Source organism: Phaseolus vulgaris, chromosome 3, assembly GCF_000499845.2.
Source record: "Phaseolus vulgaris cultivar G19833 chromosome 3, P. vulgaris v2.0, whole genome shotgun sequence".
NCBI classification, from domain to species: domain Eukaryota; kingdom Viridiplantae; phylum Streptophyta; class Magnoliopsida; order Fabales; family Fabaceae; genus Phaseolus; species Phaseolus vulgaris.
Window position 1 is genome coordinate 6,734,888 of NC_023757.2, and position 15,877 is coordinate 6,750,764.

Genomic DNA, 15,877 nt, shown 5'->3' on the forward strand with positions numbered 1-15,877 from the left:
GAAAGGCTCTAATCTCTAGTCGATGTGGGATCTCCAACAATTACAAAATAGAATAGAGATGAACAAAAGAGAACAGAGATGAACAAAAGAGTAAACTGAAGACAAAGGATATGAGAATGAATATCTCTTCTTTCTTGTTATTCAAAACAAAACAAATGGTCTGAATATATACAAGTAGTACACGTTTAACTAAAGAAGGAAATAATCAATATTAAATACTAGAATCATAACACAAAAATAAAATAAAGGAGAAATAACTGATAATTAGAAAAGACTCCCAATTAATATTACGATCCTTCTGTAACTCTGTTATCCGTATCCTTTAATACCCCGCCACAAGCTGGAGAGCAAATATTTATGAGACCCAGCTTGGAACAAATATTCTTAAAAGATTGAGAACTTAAAGCTTTGGTATAAATATCAGCTAGTTGCTCTGTGGTGGAAATGGGAAGCAAATGGATGAGACCCTTCTTTAATTTTTCCCGAACCACGTGACAATCTATTTCTATATGTTTTGTATGCTCGTGAAACACTGGATTTGCTGAAATGTATCTTGATGAGTCATTGTCACAGTAAAAAAGAGATGGTTGCTCAAAATAAACTTTGAAATCTTGAAGAAGATAAGTTAGCCATTGAATTTCACATGTAACAGTAGCCATTGCCCTGTATTCAGCTTCACAAGAACTCTTTGATATTGTTCCTTGCTTCTTTGATTTCCAAGATATGATAGAATTTCCAAGATACACACTAAAACCAGTCACTGATTGTCTTGAATCACTACATGTGCCTCAATCACTATCACAAAAGGCTTTCAGATGAACAAAGGTAGTGGAAGAGAAAAATAGACCAAGACTTGGAGCCCCTTAGATATATCTGAGAATTCTAATCGCTGCATTATAGTGAGCAATTGTAGGCTTAACAAGAAATTGAGAAAGTTGTTGCACAGAAAATGTTATGTCAGGTCGGGTATTAGTGAGATACATAAGTCTTCCAATCAATCTTCTGTAGGCTTGAATGTCTGTGAAAGGAACACTTCCAGTAGAAGAGAATTTCTCATGATTATCAATAGGAGTGGGTGCAGGTTTGCAGGCTAAAAGACCTGCATCTGTTAATAATTCCAATGCATATTTCCTTTGATTTACCATTATTCATGTCTTACTTCTTGCTACTTCTAGACCAAGAAAATATCTTAAGTTCCCAAGATCTTTAATCTTGAATGTCTGATTCAAGGCTTGTTTGATTCGAGCAATCTCTTCTTTATCATTTCCTGTCAATATTATATCATCCACATATACCAATAATGCTGTAAAAGATCCTTCAGAAGAATTAATGAATAAGGAATGATCATTCATAGATTGAGTATATCCCATAGAAAGAAAAAATGATGACAGTTTGGCAAACCATTCTCTGCTAGCTTGCTTAAGACCATATAAAGCCTTTTTTAGTTTACAAACTTTTCCTGGTGGAATAGAAGTCAATCCAGGAGGAACAACCATGTATACATCTTCTTTCAAATCTCCATGTAAAAAGGCATTGTTTATGTCTAATTGTTTCAATTCCCAATTATAAATAGAAGCTAAAGAAAGAAGCAACCTTATGGTGGTCATCTTTGCTACTGGAGAGAAAGTATCAAGGTAGTCAATGCCTTCTGTTTGTGTATATCCCTTTGCCACTAACCTTGCTTTATACCTTTCAATTGTCCCATCAGCCTTATATTTTATTTTGAATACCCATTTGCAACCTATGGCAGCTTTGTTCTTAGGCAGAAGAGCAGTCTCCCAAGTTTGATTTGACTCTAAAGCAGATATCTCACATTGTATAACTTTCCTCCAACAGTCATGTTTCACAGCTTCAGAATAAGTGTTTGGCTCAACATGTGAAGAAAGAGACATAACAAAAGATTTGTAAGAAGGTGATAAATTGCTATAAGACAAAACAGAATTCAAAGGATATTTAACTCTTGAAGATGTATTGGAAACGTTAAGATTACAATGATAATCCTTTAAATACTCAGGTGATCTTTTTATTCTTGTGCTCATTCGGACAGATGGATCTGATTCAGAACTTTGTTCTATATCATGATTTTCATTGAGGTTTTGGTCTATATGGGAACAATCTACGTTTGAAACCTCAATTTGTAACTCACAATTATTATCACTGCAATTTTCAACATTATCACAAGGTGTATTTTCACAAGGTGCAAGAATGACTTGTGATGGCTGACTTAAAACAGATTGATCTTCAGCAAACAAAATTTGATCATCAATATCAGGACTGTTAGTTTCATTACTAGTATCTTGAACCCTTTGGTATGGAAAAACATGTTCATAAAAGACAACATCCCTAGACACAAAAATTTCTCTTGATTGAATATTCAACAAAATATATCCTTTTGTCCACCTTGGACAACCAATAAAAACACATTTTGATGCTCTTGGATCAAATTTTCTTCTATTTGTTGACAAAGTGCTAGCATAACATAAAGAACCAAACACCTTTAATCCATTAAAATCTGCATCAGTTTTGAAAAGCATTTCATGAGGGGAAGAATAGTTTAAAACAGGTGTGGGAAGCATGTTTATAATACGCGCAACATGTATCACAGAATATGACCAATAAATTTTGGGTAAATGAGATTGTATCATAAGAGCTCTTGCTACATCTAATAAATGACCATGTTTCCTTTCAACTATACTATTTTGTTGTGGAGTATTGACACATGATGTTTGATGTATTATTCCTTTACTGACAAAAAAATTAGTCATGACAAACTCAGTTCCATTATCACTTTTTATTATTTTTATTGTTGTCTCAAACTGTCTTTGAACAAAAATAACAAAATGTTTCAAAACCTTAACAACTTCAGATTTTTGTTTCAAAAGAAAAATCCATGTGTAGCTCGAATAGTCATCAACTATGGTCAAGAAATATTTATGACCATGAATTGATGGTATTGAGTATGGTCCCCAAATATCTACATGAATCAAATCAAAACATTTTTCCGATTTAGATGTACTAATAGGAAAAGAAAGTCTTTTTTGCTTTGCAAAATGACAAACATCACAAACAAAAGATTTGTTATATTTAACAAAAGGAAATTTATTCTTGATAACATCAATACATTTATTTGAAATATGACCTAATCGAAAATGCCAAAGGGTTTCTAGATCACTAGCACTGACATTAACAATATTGATGATGGGTGTAGATTCAAGGGGTTTAATTTGAAATTTCTGGTAAGATGGGATCCTGAGTATATAAAGTCTATCTTGCATCTTAGCAGAACCAATTATTTTCAAGGAGATTTTGTCTTGAATGTGACAACCATTAGAATCAAAGGTAAGAACACAAGATAGTCTATCAACCAATTTTGTTACTGAAAGAAGATTAAAAGTGAAGCAAGGAATATACAAAACATTGTCTATGACATGATTTTGATTGAGAAAAACACTTCCAGAATAATTGGCAATGACTTGATTTCCATTTGGTAATTTGACATAAATAGGATCAATTTGACGATACGAAGTGAAGTAAGTTAAGGATGAACAAATGTGATCAGTAGCACCACTATCAATAATCCAAGAACTAGAAGAAGAAATAGAATTATTACCAGTTTGCGTTGTCATGTTGGAAGGAATAACAGAGACTTGACTAGAAACATTGTCACTCGATTTGACCTGTTGTAAAAGAGCTAACAATGTTTGATACTGCTCAGGAGTAAAACCAATTTGTTGAGACTCCACTTCTGACTTTGAACCTTCATGATTCTGCTCATTATTGTTAAAATTTGTATTGTGAAAGGTTGCGTGACTTTGATGATGGTTCTTATTTTTAAATTTGAAATAAGGTGGAAAATCATGCTTTTTATAGCATGTATCAATGGTATGCCCTGTCTTTCCACAATAACTGCAAATTTTGGAAGTATATCCTCTTCCATGGCTTCCTCTTCCATATCCACCACCCATGCCATAGATCATAGCATTGTTATTATAACTTCCTTTGCTAGTAGCAATCATTGCCTTAGATTGATCACCAAAAACTTGCCTCTCTTGTTGTGTAATGAGAGAGTAAACTCTATTCAAGGATGAATTATCTGATAAACTAACATGGTAAGGTGAACAAAGATCTTGTGAGGGATCAACAATTTCACCCATAGATAAATGTAGCAATCAGAGCTCTAATCAGAGCTCTGATACCATATTAAGAAAGTGGACTTTAAGCCTAACTCAACCCCATAAAACCAGCTCATGAGGTTGAGGTTTGCACCCACTTATATACAATGAAAGACTCTAATCTCTAGTCGATGTGGGATCTCCAACACATACCATATTAAGAAAGTGGACTTTAAGCCTAACTCAACCCCATAAAATCGGCTCATGAGGTTGAGGTTTGCACCCACTTATATACAATGAAAGGCTCTAATCTCTAGTCGATGTGGGATCTCCAACACACCCCCCTCACGCCGAGACTACCAACTCGTGCGTGGGACTATATATTATGGGTGGTCTGATAGCGGCCCGATAGCGGGTGGCACGATAGGCCCAACAAATACTCGCTAGGATAGGCTCAAAATGGCTCTGATACCATATTACAAAATAGAATAGAGATGAACAAAAGAGAACAGAGATGAACAAAAGAGTAAACTGAAGACAAAGGATATGAGAATGAATATCTCTTCTTTCTTGTTATTCAAATCAAAACAAATGGTCTGAATATATACAAGTAGTACACTCATTCTAGGGTTTAACTAAAGAAGGAAATAATCAATATTAAATACTAGAATCATAACACAAAAATAAAATAAAGGTTATTCCCTTCTATAAAGAGAAATAACTGATAATTAGAAAAGACTCCCAATTAATATTAGGATCCTTCTGTAACTTTGGTATCGGTATCCTTTAATAGGATAGGTTCGTTTGTTCCAATAGCATATGCGAAAAGGATGTGTGGAAATCCTACGTCTCAATTCTTATCAGTTCTTAAAGTACGCATTTGTTAAAGAAAATTGTCAGTTATTTTAAAATTAGTTAAACGTTTTTAATAGAATTATATTATGTTAATCAAATTATTTTTAATTGATATAATTGTTTTCATTAAATGATTAAATTATTATGTATTATGATCATTTCAAACGAGAAAAATAAAAGGTTCTAAATAATTTTTGGAGATTAAATTTTCATCTTGAATCATTCTTGTTATGTTAATAGGGTTTTTGGGTTTACATTTTTGTTGTACTTCATTTGTAATAAATTCACTGTATTCAAACTCTATTCTTTTCACTTTATTTTGTTAAATTTTGTTTATGGTTAAAAGTGTTGTGTTCTTGTAGAGTTCAATATCTACACTCTTGATTGTTCTTGTGTAACCTTGTGTGTTTTGTTTAGTGAATTCTCATTGGTTTGTTGAGTATTAGATTAGCTCTTGGTTAAGAGTAAATCAATATAAATATCTTGTGCAATCTCTCTCTTTTTCACTCTAATAAATGTTTTATAATTTGATTTAATGTGTTTTGTGTTTAAATCAATTGATAGAATTCTCGTAACAACTGGTTTAAATTCTGAATATATGTTTGTTGTGCTTTTTATAATCAATTCAATAGTAAAATCAATTAGTTAATTTTATTAAGTTTACAATCTAACTCTAGTATTTGCGAATATTTTGTGGTACATAAAAATTAAACAAAATGATTAGTTGGAACAGATAATGAAAAGCAATAAGAAATTAAACTAATTACCGCCAAGTGAGTACACTCTTCCCTGAGTTTTTTGAAAAAATTTCTCAAAGATTTTTAATGAGATCGAACTTTAATAAAATTACAAATTTCAAAAAATATATGTTATCATAATTATTATTAATGTTAGAAGAAACAAACTCTTTTCTCATATTATGATTTTTATTATACTTATTATTATTAGTAATATTAATATTATTAATAATATAAATTATATTAATAATAGTCATAATATAATATGATTAATATTATAATATTTTTAAATATTATTAATATAAATATTAATATTATCATTAATTTTAATAAAAATATTAATAACAATATTATCATTAATATCAATATTATTATTATTATTATTAAAATATTTTGTATGTAATACTTTATATACAGATACAATCCGTATGTAATTATTTATGTTTCATGGTGCCAAAATTACATACTGATTAAATCTGTATTTAATCACTTTTGGCTTACATACAGAAAAATTCGTATGTAATCACTTTGGCTTACACACGGAAAAATCCGTACGTAAATATTCGTATGTAATCACTTTGACTTACATACGAAAAAATCTGTATGTAATGTCTATTTACATACTGAATTAAATCCGTATGTAATAATCGGTAAGTAAATGGACAATTTCTTGTAGTGAACAAAATCATTGATGAACCAAGAACTGGAAAGGCGGAAGCTGAAGCAAAGAGTTTTTGCGGGAAGATGAAGGAGTGGTGAGTTAAAGAGCATTTTTTAGACCGTTGAGAACCGTTCAGGGAAGAGAAACCACCACCCATCAGATGCTGACACGTGTTCAAAACAATTAATGACCCTTTGAACCACACCCTTTCACAAGTGACGTTCTCGGGAACCAACCCTGAGTGATCAGAATAATTCCTTCCTGTTAGCTTGGTGACTAACTAAGTCATCCTCTTTTCCCTGCCAACTCGGTGGTTAAACAATCATCCTCTCCTCCCTGTTCAGCTTGGTGCCTAACCAACTATCCTCTCCTCCCTTGTTGGGTCGGGTATGGTCCGAGCATACCACACTTTCCGCTTTGATCCTCCTTGAGTTTAGGCCAAGCATTCCAACCTCCTCAATTCTGGCAGCCCAAGTTCCAAGCCGAGCATGTCGACCTCCTCAATTTTGGCAGCTCGAGTTCCAGGCCAAACATGCCCACCTCCTCAATTTTGGCAACTCGAGTTCTAGGTCGAGCATGTTAACCTCCTCAATTCTGGTTGCTCAGGAAGACCGACCCTTTTCACCTTTCTTACTCGGTCCAAAGCCGAGAGACCTTACGCCAACGTTGGAGTTCTCAAACATTAACCGAGTGTCGTCACCAAAACCACAAGCCGCGTTAAAAATCAACATCTGGCTGATTGGATTCACACCTCAGAAGGATGAACCTACGAAACCAACATGTAAGATAAATGTCTCGGTCTTAAGCCTTTTTCACCTCGCACGCTCGGCTCAAGGCTGAGGGGCTCTGTACCATCCCGGAACTGCTGGGAATTGGGCTGAGTAGGCCGACCGATAATTATGAGCTACTACTGCCATGATAATTATGAAGTAATCTTTCTTAAAAACAAACAAAAATGTTTCCTTTTGTAAAACCTTTGTCAACAAGTTAGGCCTTGTAACGTTTGAATCGACATAAAAGTCATGTTTAGTCTTAAAGACCCATTTACACCCAACTCTTTTACATCCTTCTAGAAATTCCATAAGGCCCCATACATCATAATGTGCCATTGATTTAAGTTCATCTTTCATTTATCTAACCACTTATTAGAATTATTACCATTTGTGGATTCTGAAAATGAAACTCGATCATTGTCAATGCCTAAGTCATTTTCTGACTCTTGTGGATAAACCATATAATCATTCGAAATAGTAGATTTCCTTTCTTGTTGAGATCTTCTTAAAACCAAAACCTTAAACCCTAAAATATCCACTAATTGTTATTGCATCTAGTTTCTTTTCTTGCGGTCTAATTTTTGCCTGACAACCCCAAACATGCAGGTGTTTCAAAATGGGTTTCCTATCTGTCCACAACTCAAAAGGTGTCTTTTGAACGAACTTACTAGAAACTTTGTTCAACAAATACATGATAGTTTTTAAAGCATACATCAATATTGATACAGTAAAAATGAATTACTTAATATGCTCCTAACCATATCCATTAAGGTCTGGTTACACCTTTCTGGCACACCATTTTGTTGTGGTGTACATGCATTGTGTATTGAGCACAAATACCTCGTTTCTCAAGGAACTTAGCAAATGGATCAGGATGTTGTCCATTTTCATCATACTTTCCATAATATTCACCACCTCTATCTACCTTTCCATCTAATTGTCTTTCCACTTCATTTATATACATTTTCAAGCCATTCCCTGCTTGAGATTTCTCATGCAGTAGATAGACATAATCATAACGTGAAAAATCATCAATAAAGGTGATAACATTTCTTTCTTTATTGAAGGAATTTACATCAAAAGGTCCACATATATCCGTCTGTACAATTTCAAGAAGTTGGATGCTTCTTGTGGCTCCTTTCTTTGTGTGTTTTTGTTTGTTTGCCTTTAATACATTCCAAACATACATTCAGATAAGTAAAATCTAAATTCGAAAGTATTTCATTTTTTACTAATTTTTGCATCCTTTCTTTGGAAATGTGTCCCAAACGCTTATGCCACAAGTAATCACAACATTCGTTCATTAAACTTCATTTAGTGTTACATTATGATGTGAGGTTATAAGAGTTTCAACATATAAATTTTCAAGATACAATTTATATAAACCATTATAAAAGTAGATCCAATCATACAAGTACGCTTGTAAAAGCTGAAACAATTATTCCTAAACTTAAAAGAGTATCCAAACTCATCCAGTTTAGACAAAGAAACTAAATTCCTGGAAATACTGGGTACATAAAAAGTATCAAACAAGTCTAAATGAAATCTAGTGTAAAGGATTAAACAATAAGTCCCGACAGTTTCCATTAGAACCTTAACTCTATTCTCAATAAAAACAAACTTCTCATATGGGTTTATGATCCAGGTTGAAAGGAATCCCTGCATAATATTAGAAACATGAGTTCTCGATCTAAGAATCAATCCACCAAGTATTATGTGGAACTTTAATTAAGTTTGATTCAAAACATACATAGGCATTATGTTTTTCTTTCTTTTCGAACCAAGCTTTACGTTTAGAGTAGTCCTTCTGGAAATGTCCATATTTCCAAAAAAAATGACATTTGTCATTTTTCTTCTGGATTTTAGTAGAAGATTCGTTAATTTTTCATGGTTTTTACCCTTTCCATGTTTTTTATGAACTTCTTGCCAGCTCCCAAATTATTCACATAATGAATGGAGTGGTTTCCTTGATTCGTAAGTCTGGTCTCTTCCTGAACTAACATACCATGCAATTCATGTACATTCCATTTGTCTTTCATGGTTTTATAGTTCAATGAAAGGGGTCATACTCAGACGATAATGAGTTCAAGATGAACTGCACAAGAAATTTTTCATCCGCTATCTTTCAAATAGACTTAAGTCTTGCTGCAATATTTGTCATCTCAATGACATGTTCATGCATAGTACGAGAATCATCAAATTTCATGGTAGTTAAGGTACTCATTAATGTCTCAGTAAGAGACTAATCAACAGTTTGGGAGCGCTCTTCCACAAATCTCATAAACTCTTTTGCACTCTCAATTTTGGAAAGAGTTGACTTAATATTACTTACTATGTTCATTCACATAAACATCAAGCTAAGTTTGTTTGACCTTTCCCAAGTCTTATAATGAGCTTTCTTTTCATTGCTACTAGTATCAGTAGTAATAACAGGTTTCTCAATTTGAAAAGTCAAATCAAGAAGATCCAAAATGCCTAAGTAAGATTGAACTTATTCACTCCAATCAGAAAAATTTAATCCATTAAAGATGGGAACATATACTACAATTAATACATGCTTAATTAACATTAATACTTTGAATCATAAATTAAACATACAATACATATTCAGATAACAAACAAACATTATATGCATATTAATATTCTTCTTTGGGTGATACATTAATACACAAAATATAATGATGCTAATAATATTAACATTATTCGGCAAGATATATGTATTAACTAGATATATTTATTATCTTTGGATGTATGAATAAAGTTAATAATGCATGCTTACTACCAACAATCATATCCATTGATTATAAGAACAACTAATCAACCTTTGAGTTATCCATAAATATTTTATAATAATAAATTTTAATTTACTTATAAATTAATTATTTATAAATTAGCATTCATTTTATTTTATAGAGAAATAAAGTTTGTAATATTCTAAAGGCAATTGAAATAAAGTTCTCATTACAAACCTATTATACAATTAATTTCAACAATAGATATTTGAAAATACCCCTCCACATAAAATCCTTAACCATTTGAGCAAATTCCAAAATTTGCAATTATGCTTTGGGATTTCGAAAGCAATATCGGTGGCCGAAAAAACCTTTCATCAAACTCCTCGTTTGAACTCTATTAGAAAATTCAACGATTGCATCATAAAATTAATTTACGTTTGGTCATACAAGTTTTTTTATAAAGGAATACCAATTTTATTGTAAGACGTAATATATTATGTAAGGTGCAATAAAGAATTCAATAAAAAAAAAACAATAAACTTAGTCATTCATGTGGGTCCCATAATTGATCTTAAGGCATAATATAATAACGTAAGGGTAAGGTGCACTAAAGAATGAGCAAAAACAAAAGATTCTTATCTTAATTCTATGTGAAAGTAGTTTTTTTAATTATATTTTCTGAATCTATTTTTCTGACAATTTTTTTTGTCACACCTTTTTTTTTTATGCACGTGATAGGTTTCACAACATTCTTTTCGTAAAAACAGAAGCCTATATTTTTTAATCTCCATCAAATCAAATTTCATTAGAAATCATAAGATATATATAATCTCTGACATTAGTCATTTATTTTCTTAAATCACGTTTAGGTCCAAGACTCAAAGAGTCATTCTAAAATTATTTTACATTACATAATTTTCTAACACGTATCTCCCAGCCCATATACCACTATCCTTCCCTGGTTTTCTGTACGCCGTTCACTGCGCCTGCACCACACCCCAGCCACGCCGTGCAACCACCGCATCACCCTCCGCGCCCAGCTGCCACTACACTGCAACAGCAACCCTAGCTCCACCACTCCACTCTGCACCCGCCTGCCGCTTCCAGCCACTCCGCACCACACCCATTGAACATCCCTGCACCCCCAGAAACGTAGCCCCGCTCCTCCGGTCATGCACCACGGTAGCCTCCAGCAGTGCCGCCGCCTGCAAGCGCCCAGACCAAACCACCGCACCAGCTCTATCATCCACCACCTGCTTCCGGTCACCTCGACAACTCCAGCAATTCCCGCCAGTACCATCTCCTCCCTGCACCGCCGCTGCGCCGTCAACCGCATCTCCACCACCACCATTTATGCACCCCGCTGCATAAGAGGGAGACCCACGTAAAAAAATGAAAAAGGGAAATAGAGAGAGGAGAGAGAATAAGTGGGTCCCACGGATTTTTAAAAAAGGAAAAGAAAAAATTGGGCCCATTAATCTGGCCCAGTATTCTTTTGCTTGCAGTACCTCTTCTTTTACATTCGCATCCCTTTCCTCTGTTAAAAAAACAAAGAGAAGCCTCGGCCCATTCTGCAGCCAAGCCTTTTTCTATTTGCCACACACTTTTTCTTATGTGTACCAATATGTTTCTTTTGAAGCCTGAGCCCATCAGCTGACCGGCACTTTTATCTATATGTCACCCTTTTTACATTTTATACACCGAACCACCCTAAGTGCAGACCTTTAAGCTGGCCTATCACCAGTGCTATTTATCACTCGAGCTTTCCATTCATACCACCAGCCTCTTAAGCCGACCTATACGCTGGCCCATAAATTCGTCTATTTGTTACTCGCTCTTTCCATATAAACACCTCACTAGTTTTTTTAAATCTGGCTCCGTACGCTGCCCATAATTTCTGGTATTTGTCACTTGCGTTCTCCATAAATACGGTTTTTATAACTGCACTACCAAGATTTTGGAAAGCCCAGGGCCCCTGCATCTGGCCCAGCACTTTGGGTATTTATCACACCCTCCTTTTTATTAGTAGACCCATCAACTCATATTTTCTAAAAATTATAAAACTTAAAAAATTAAAAAATATTTTTTTCAATAAGTTAAACCTTTAGAACTGCTTAAACTTTGATCTTTCCTTACGAAAAAAAATATGTAGGACCAAGGTTTATCCTTGGATCCCAAATAAAACATTTAAAAATATTTTCTTTATTTTTAAACAAATATTTATATTTTTGTTTTATGGGAAAAAATAAAATTTTTTAAAATCACATTCATTTTACATATTTAATTAAAGATATCATCTTCAGACAGACGTTGTAGGGGTGCTAATTCCTTTCCTACATGAAACCAACTCCCACAAATCTGGTTTGCATACCATTTTTTTGGTTTTTCCATAGTTTTCCACAATAAACTAGGGTGGCGACTCTCATTCTTAGTAAAAATAATATTTATTCTTTGTCATCCCATCGTTGTGACCTTGGCCTATCACGTGCATGGATACAATCCGTTTGTTAATTTCTTTAACAACTCAAATGAAGTGGAAGATTTATCAACTTGATATGAAATTTGCATTCTTAAATGACTATCTAGAAGAAGTCTATACTGAGGGCTTTTTCACTTGATGAACATGAAAATAAGGTTCTAAAATTGAAGAGAGATTTTTATGGATTAAAGCTAACACCAATAACATGAAGTCTCCATATTAACAAGTACTTCCAATATAATGATTTTGACTGATGTATTAATGAGTATGATATGTATGTAAAAATTCATGATAATGAATATATTTTGATTGTTTGTCTCTGTGTAGATGATCTTATATGCACTAGCAGCAATCCAAGCTTATTTGAAGAATTCAAGAAGGTGATGTCATATCAGTTTAAGATAGCAGGCATAGGGCTCTCATGTTATACTATTTGGGCCTAAAGGTTAAGCTTTGGAGGAAGGTGTCTTCATTTCTCAAGAAAGCTATGCAAAAAAGGTTTTTGAAGAAATTTAAAATGTTTGATTATAATCTAGTGAACACACCCATGGAGAGTGAGATAAAATTATCAAAGTTTGAAGATGGTGTAAAAGAGAATCCTATTTTTGTTAAAAAGCCTCGATGGAAGTTTGAAATACTTAACATGTACAAGGTCCAATTTTTTTTATCCAGTAGGAGTAGTATTACAGTAAATGGAGATGAATATTCCTTATCTGATGTGATGCTTTAATGTAGCGTACGTAATCGCACGTAATCATAATGAAGAAAGAGAGGTTTTGATGAACCCTAATTATAGAGAAAAATAAATATAACAAAAACTTTTATTCACTTGTATATTAGAGAGTAAAATACATGGTGTATATATAAGAAAAAGATTAAGACCTAGATGAAACAGAAAAGGAAAGTTGGGTCAAACAAACAAAGCCCAATAATTTAAAATAGAAAATTAAATATATTAACACCCCCCTCAAGCTGGGGAGTAGATATTTGTCAGGCCCAGCTTGGATTTGAGAGTAGAGAATTGGGCGGAAGCAAGGGGCTTGGTGAATATGTCAGCAACTTGCATTGCAGAAGTAATGGGTAGTAGTTTGAGGAGACCAGAGTTAAGTTTTTCACGAACTAGGTGGCAATCAATTTCGATATGCTTGGTTCGTTCATGAAAAACTTGATTGGAAGCTATTTGAAGGGCAGATTTGTTGTCACAGTACAGGGTTGCAGGCTGGGAGAGAGGAAGATGTAAATCCTGAAGGAGGTAAGACAACCATTGTAACTCACATGTGGTGGTGGCAAGGGCTCTATACTCGGCTTCAGAGGAGCTGCGGGAGATAGTTGATTGCTTCTTTGATTTCCATGATATTAGGGAGTCTCCTAAGTAGATGGAATATCCAGTGACAGATTTGCGTGTGGTAGGACATGTTGCCCAGTCAGAGTCACTAAAACCACAAAGGTGAAGTGAATTAGTGTGAGAAAAATATAGTCCTTCACCAGGGGTGCCCTTGAGGTAACGCAAAAGACGTGAGACAGCTTGCTGATGATGAGTTGTGGGTGCAGATATGAATTGGCTTAAATTGTGGACAGCGAAGGCGATGTCTGGTCGCGTGTTGGTTAAGTAAATTAGACGTCCAAGGAGTCTTCTGTATTGAGAAGTGGCATCAGCATCGAGAGGTGAGCCTTGGTCGGGAGAGAGACAGGAGGTGTGAGTCATAGGAGTGGCCACAGGTGCAAAGTCAAGCATGCCAGTTTCTTGAAGGAGATCAAGAGTATACTTGCGTTGACTTAAATGAAGACCAGTACTGTTGCGAGCAATTTCCAGTCCCAAAAAGTAAGTGAGATTACCTAAATTTTTTTATCTTGAAGTGATGGTGAAGGGATGCAGTAATTGTATTGATTTCCTCCGTGTCATCACCAGTTAAGAGCAAGTCATCAACATAAACAAGAATAACACTGAGTTTATCATTATTATATTTAAGAAAAAGAGAGTGATCAGCAACACAAATAGAGTAATTATTTGATAAAAGAAAAGTAGAAAGTTTGGCATACCATTGGCGACTAGCTTGACGAAGGCCATACAAAGACCGTTGAAGCTTGCAAACATGCTGGGGAGAAGGAAGAGAGAGGCCAGGTGGAAGGGTCATGTATATCTCTTCATGGAGATCACCATGAAGAAATGCATTATTGACATCAAGTTGTTTTAAAATCCAATTTTTGGTAGTGGCAATAGCAAGCAGAAGGCGGAGGGTAGTAAGTTTAGCAACAAGTGCAAAAGTGTCTAAGAAATCAAGTCCTTCAAGTTGGGTAAACCCTTTGGCAACAACTCTAGCTTTGTGGTGCTCAACAGTGCCATCAGAATGGTATTTGATTTTATATACCCATTTACAACCAATAGTTTTCTTTCCTGGAGGGAGAGGGGTAAGTTGCCAAGTATTGTTAGCAGGAAGAGCTTGAAGCTCATCTTGCATGGCAGATTGCCAAGAAGCATGTTTGGAGGCTTCGTTATATGTTCGAGGTTCAGGATGAGAATTGATAGAGGAAATAACATTTCTAAAATTGGAAGATAAGGAATTGTAAGACAAGTAATTATGAATAGGATATCTACTACTTACAGTGTTGGTTGCAGTGTGGAAATCTGCAAGATAGGCAGGTTGTCGGTGAGGACGAGCTGATCTTCTTGGAAATTGGGGTGAGATGCTTCCTGGAGATGTAGGCGGTGATAATTCTGATGGAGGTGCAATGTTGGATGCAGGAGCAGAGGCACTATTTGTTGGAAGATCATAGGATAATGAGGCTGGTGGAGGAACAATATTGGGTGCAGGAGTAGAGGCACATGGCTCGACAGGAGGTGTAGTATCAGAAAAAAAATCAAAAGCAAAATTATATGCATTAGGAATAGGGAGAGATAAAGTGTTAGGGTCCTTAGGCAAGCCACTGTCCAATTTATATGGAAAGTGGTTTTCATGAAAGATTACATGTCTTGATATCTCTATGCTATGAAACTTTAAATTTAAGATAATATAACCTTTTGTATTTTGTGGGAAGCCAAGAAAAATACCTTTGATAGATCTATCATCTAATTTTTTCCTGTGCAGTAATGGTACTAGCATAACAGAGACAACCAAACACTTTTAGAAAGGAAATGTCATATGGTTTTCCAAACAACTTTTCATGAGGAGTGATGTTATCAAGTAATGGAGTAGGAATAACATTTATTAAGACAACAACATGATTTACAGCAAATTCCCAAAAAATAGGAGGAAGATTTGCTTGAAAAAGTAAAGCCCGGGTTACATTTAGTATGTGTTGATGTTTACGTTCTACAATGCCATTTTGTTGTGGTGTTTCAACACAAGATTTTTGATGTATAATTCCCTTTGAAGCATAAAAATTTGACATAGCAAACTCAATACCATTGTCAGTACGAATCGTTTTGATATTAGTTTTGAAATGATTTTGAACGAAAATAGTGAAGTTAATTATGTGTTGACGCACTTCAGATTTGTTATGCAGCAGAATAACCCAAGTATAACG